Genomic DNA, 6,000 nt, shown 5'->3' with positions numbered 1-6,000 from the left:
GAGGATTTCGATGACATCAGATAATAACATTTAAGTAAGATAGAAAACATTGAGCAAACAGATGCACTGTTTAAATGATAAATTACAATAACTATTACATTGAGATTAAAAAATGTCCCTCTTATTCAAAGTAGAAATACTTGTCATAACATGGCCTGGGGTGGATGAAGGTCAGATGACTTGTTGATAGAAAAATGTCTACTTTCTCGTAAACATTGATGGTACTTATAGGTAAAAAATACAATTTCAACAATAACCCTGGGAAGTACTGTAGGCCACTGTTTATTCAATCTGCTTTTGGGGAGTCTTCAATAAATTGAGCCTCTATCTCAAAAGATTCCATCTCGGTTGGTATACTGTATCTGTCTGCTGTTCCAAGAAATAATCAACCTCCTTGGCCAACAGCTTGAGCATTACACTAACTTTGTTCCAGACATTTCCTGAGGATTGGCAGCACACTCATCAATATTTAACCGTGTATGACTGCCTCCAAAACACACCTGAGTCTATATAACTTTGTCAACTTTTAATTAAATACATTTCCCTGAACTTGGCCAATTTAACAATTGGAAAGATAAAGTAACAACCCAATTCTAAACTTCCAGGTAGTTGATATAAATTGGTGGCGGATAAAGTGAGATACATTTGACAATTTAAATTATGATGAATAAGCCTTCTGCAAAGTTAAGTAAGTTATAATGCAATCCATTTTTTTATCTTGCGAAAAAAAAGGAACAGTGTTCCTATGGTCACTGTGATATGCTATCTTCATTCAGGTCTTTCTGTGAGAAGTACCATGTAACGGAATTCTTCGTCCTCCTCTGACGAGGATTATGAAATGTCGGACCAATGTGCAGCGTGGTATGTGTTCATGATGTTTATTTTACTGAACACTGAAAATACAAAATAACAACGTGAAATAAACGAAAACTAAAACAGAAACACTAAACAGAAAATAATCACCCACAAAACACAGGTGGGAAAAGGCTACCTAGGTATGATTCTCAATCAGAGACAACGAACGACACCTGCCTCTGATTGAGAACCATACCATACCAGGCCAAACACAAAACCACAACATAGAAAAAAGAACATAGACTACCCACCCCAACTCACGCCCTGACCAAACTAAAACAAAGACATAATAAAGGAACTAAGGTCAGAACGTGACATACCAGTAGGCCTACACATTAATACACATGGGAAAACCATGAACATTTAGTATGGAAACACACAATTCAAGTTTTTATATAATGCCCCTTGTGGATTGAAGACATGAGGCTGCTTGGCATTGTAAACTCTGACATCAACACAAGACTGTTGGTTCACAATGGGTTTGAAGTAGCCTGAGTGCCAGTCTGTTTGTGCTGTCATGCCAACTCCTTGTCACATTGTCACGCCAATGAGCAATGGGTTTGTCAAGAGCACAAACAGATCTGGGATCAGGCTAGGTATGAAGTGATACTGACTTTTAACCATTGGAATGTGGACCTTTACCGGCATAAGCAAATATCTGAAAAAGATCAAGATAGAGCATTGTGACTTCTTCTCCTTTGGAGCGTCATCCCATTTTCGCTGGAGCGATGTCCTATCTTCTGAATGATACGGTCGGCGATGGTTTGTTGTTGGCTGAAAGCATTCTTCTTCCTGGATGGACAATACACATATTCACACATATTTACAGCGTTTAAGTACTACACAGAATTACAGGTTTTCTACTCAGCGTTTAAATACTACACAGAATTACAGGTTTTCTACTCAAAGACAGCAAATATATGGTAAACAATTAAAAGGGCATAAATACACTGTCAAAATTGTGTAAATGGACAAAGATCGGCAAATGTTATCAACAAATGTAATCAACAATATTTTATTGCCAATTCCTCACACTCAGTAGTTATTACGGTTGATTGTCTGTATCACTGACAAAGAAAGGAGGAGGATTGGGTGTTAATTAAGACCTTAATTACTAACATATTCCAGACTATTCAGGTAGTCTAGCAGTTAAGTCACTCTGGTTAAGAACATCTGCAAACAATATTCACTTGTGGTGTACAAATCATGACTTTATGAGATATACCTTTTTCTTTTTTTTTTACTTTGACCTCAACAACTAGGGAGAACAGTTCCTGTATGTTTGGCCTCATGATTGGACGGCAGTGTAGGTTGGCAAGGTTAGGGAATCCAAAGGATGATGAGTGTAGAGGGAGACTGGTGCCTCAGCAGCACTCACCCATGCACAGAATCTTCTGCATAGCGGAGAAGATCTTGATCACCGTCTCTGGCTGTTAGAACCCAGCTCACTGATGATCATCAACTTCTTTATCTCTGCAACAAAGAAATGAAACACACATTGTCTATGTTTGTATTAGCTTGTGCAATATCTGTTAGATGCTATACCTAAGAATAATGATAAAATTATGTTCTGTTTTCGAATACTGCTGCAGTCTGGGTATTACGCATAAGGCGCCTGCCTAGGGACTTTCTCCTGTCCCAGCTGTAGGCACACTGGGAGCAGTGACATCCAAGTGATAAAACATCACAAAAGTGTGTGGTGATGCCCAACTCGCCGCAGAAAAAACATCTCCTATAGTCAACCTTTTAAACCAGGGCTTCACAATCTTGGTCCTGCGGCCCCCGCTGGGCGCAAGTCTTAGTCTTAGTACTATACAGCTGATTCAAATAATCAAAGCCTGATGATGAGTTGGCTATTTGAACTAGCCGTGGAGTGGTAGTGATAGGGCAAAAACCAAAACTTGCACCCAGGGGGGGGGGGGGGCAGGACCGAGTTTGGGAAACCTGCTTTAAACAACGCTCAAGACGCTGCCAGACCGTTGGTGGAGTGGGAACACACACCGCTAGGTAACCCTTGCCCCTTGCTGATATATGCCAGAGGGATAGCCTCCACTATCCAGTGGGAGAGACGATGTTTAAAGAGCACCCTGCCAGGAGCTGGATTAGCGAAACAGACAAAAGGATGGTTACATAACTGGATAATCCGTTCAATATACGTTATTAAATCTTGCACCAGACACAGGGCATGTAACCTCTGTTGCTCTTCAGAAGCAAAAGGAGAAGCAAAAGGAGAAGCAAAAGGAGGAGGCGAAAAGATAAATACCTCAAAAGCGAAGTGCCTGAAGGACATAGCCATGAATTTCAGGGTGAAAGACGAATATGGACACAACTTCACCTTAGTCACTCAGGGGCGAACTGAGCACAGGAAGGGTGTACAGGTAGGATCCAACACGTTTAGCCAAGGGCAAAGCAATGCGCAGGGATGTTTAACGGGTAGGTTTAGTAGGAGAGGATCTTCAGATCTACCGACTCCACCTCCTCCAGAGGCTCAAAGTGGGCCTCCAAAACCAAAATCTCTGGCCGGCCTCGCTTGCTAAACCTGCGCAACGGGAGTTGCGAAGGATTCCTGCCTAAAAGCCCTCCAGGCGCTCCCTCTCCCAATGTGAGCTAAATCAGAATCACTGGTGTTAACACATAAAGGAGGGTTTGAGGCCATTGGTTTCCCGCCAGAGCGGGCACTCTGGTCCCTCATCGAGAAATATATACGACACTGCAATTTTTCTCGCAATGCAATAAAGATCTATGTTTGCCCCCCAAAAAATGTCCCATACCTGGGTGTAGTCTCCACTCCTGAGAGAGAGGGTCCCACCTGGATTAAATATCTGCACCCGAGTTGAGTCAACTGGGGACATGTGTAGCCCAAAGCGAGAGCATGTGCGCACTGCTCCCCAGCAATAGGGAGCTAGCCGAGGTTAGGAGGGAGCAAGACGAAGTATCCAAATACCCATACTACCCATGCAACAAAAAAAAAGTGTTATAGTATGTGACATTTCGAAAATGTAGTATACATTAAATGCCATGACGTCATACTAATCTAATTTCGGTTTTGACAACAGCTGATCAATTAGATATGGGGATGTGCTAGCGGAATTAACCAATAACGCGAAACAACGCAATTGCGCATAACGCATTCTCAGTATGAAGAAATGTGCTGAACAAAAATACAAAAGCAACATGTAACAATTTCAGAAATGTTATTGTGTTACAGTTCATATAAGACAATTTGAATTAATTAATTAGGAGTGGTATACAGATATGCATCTGCTGGTCATAAACTCAACAAAAATAGAAACGTCCTTGCACTGTCAACTGCGTTTATTTTCAGCAAACTTAACGTGTAAATATTTGTATGAGCATAACAAGATTCAACAACTGAGACAAAAACTGAACAAGTTTCACAGATATGTGACTAACAGAAATGGAATAATGTGTCAAGGAACAAAGGGGGTCAAAATCAAAAATAACAGTCAGTATCTGGTGTGGCCCCCAGCTGCATTAAGTACTGCAGTGCATCTCCTCCTCATGGACTGCACCAGATTTGCCAGTTCTTGCTGTGAGATGTTACCCCACTCTTCCACCAAGGCACCTGCAAGTTCCCGGACACTTCTGGGGGGAATGGTCCTAGCATTCACCCTCCGATCCAACAGGTCCCAGACGTGCTCAATGGGATTGAGATCCGGGCTCTTCGCTGGCCATGGCAGAACACTGACATTCCTGTCTGGCAGGAAATCATGCCCAGAACGAGCAGTATGGCTGGTGGCAATGTCATGCTGGAGGGTCATGTCAGGATGAGCCTGCAGGAAGGGTACCACATGAGAGAGGAGGATGTCTTCACTGTAACACACAGCGTTGAGATTTCCTGCAATGACAACAAGCTCAATCCGATGATGCTGTGACACCATATTAGTTAAAGCAACTCAATAGTCAACATAGCGTATATAACTAAAGCATTAGTAAACCCGCTACAATCCTGCAGTACAGTTTAGTAGGCAGTTTAACTGTTACACCGGCAGGCCCTGGTGGCATTACATTTGTAAAACCTTGACTTGGAGAGTTCAAGTGTTAGATAGTCATAGCCAGCTAGCTAACATAGCATCCCTCTGTTTGAGGCGGGTGTTTGAGTAGGCTAAACTAGCTAGCTGCATTTGCTAGCTAAGTAAGTGAAACAAATGCAAGAAATATAGCTAGCTCTCTCTCTCCCTCTTGCTCTTCCTTCATTTTTGAAGAAATTAATCTGTTCAAAACTGTTCAACTATTGTCTTTCTCTTGGAGTCAACAACTCATCACATGATATGCAGTGCTAGCTAGCTGTAGTTTATGCTTTCAGTACTAGATTCATTCTCTGATCCTTTGATTGGAGGGACAACATGTCAGTTCATGTCAGTTCATTCTGCAAGAGCTCTGATAGGTTGGAGGATGTCCTCTGGAAGTTGTCATAATTACTGTGGAAGTCTACGGAAGAGGGTGAGAACCATGAACCTCCTAGGCTTTATATTGAAGTCAATGTACCCAGAGCGGGATGGAAGCTAGCTGTCCTCTGGCTAAACCATGGTGCTACCCTACAGAGTGCTGTTGAGGCTACTTTAGACCTGTAAAACAGTGTGTTTTAATAAATTATTTGGTGACATGTGAATGTATTTTGTACAGTTTTACCTAAAAAGGATCATATTTTTAATGTTTCACTATATTTATTTTAATGTAAATCACTGAGGAGGATGGTCCTCCCCTTCCTCCTCTGAGGAGTCTCCACTGTCATAACCCCACCGCCACCATTCACAACGTTGACATCAGCAAACCGCTCACCCACATGACACTCACCCACATGATGCCCGCTAGGTCTGCAGTTGTGAGACCGGTTGGACGTACTGCCAAATTCTGTAAAACAACGTTGGCGGCTGCTCATGGTGAAGAAATTAACATCCAATTCTCTGGTGATAGCTCTGGACATTCCTGCAGTAGGCATGCCAATTGCACGCTCCCTCAACTTGACACATCTTTGGCATTGTGTTGTGTTACAAAAATTAACATTTTAGACAACTAAGCTAGGCTACTTAATTGGGAAGATGCAGTGGTGTTCAAATGTAGGCTAAGTAGTTTTTGTTCTCCGTAAAATGATCACAAGTATTGCATCACAGGCTACATGTT

General features: G+C 42.1%; 1 long non-coding RNA gene across 1 annotated transcript; it reads right to left on the bottom strand.

Moving 5' to 3' along the window:
- Nucleotides 1-864: 864 nt before the first annotated feature.
- Nucleotides 865-2,330, bottom strand: LOC118938913 (uncharacterized). Its single transcript, XR_005036308.2, has 2 exons — nt 2,234-2,330; nt 865-1,647 (listed from the first exon to the last, which is right to left on the bottom strand). It is a non-coding gene; the product is annotated as an uncharacterized LOC118938913 (long non-coding RNA).
- Between the last annotated feature and the right edge of the window lie 3,670 nt (nt 2,331-6,000).

This window comes from Oncorhynchus mykiss, chromosome 15 (assembly GCF_057628025.1).
Source record: "Oncorhynchus mykiss isolate SJ-2025 chromosome 15, ASM5762802v1, whole genome shotgun sequence".
NCBI lineage: Eukaryota > Metazoa > Chordata > Actinopteri > Salmoniformes > Salmonidae > Oncorhynchus > Oncorhynchus mykiss.
Note: the sequence above shows the minus strand (reverse complement) of the source record. Positions and strands in the feature narration are given on the sequence as shown.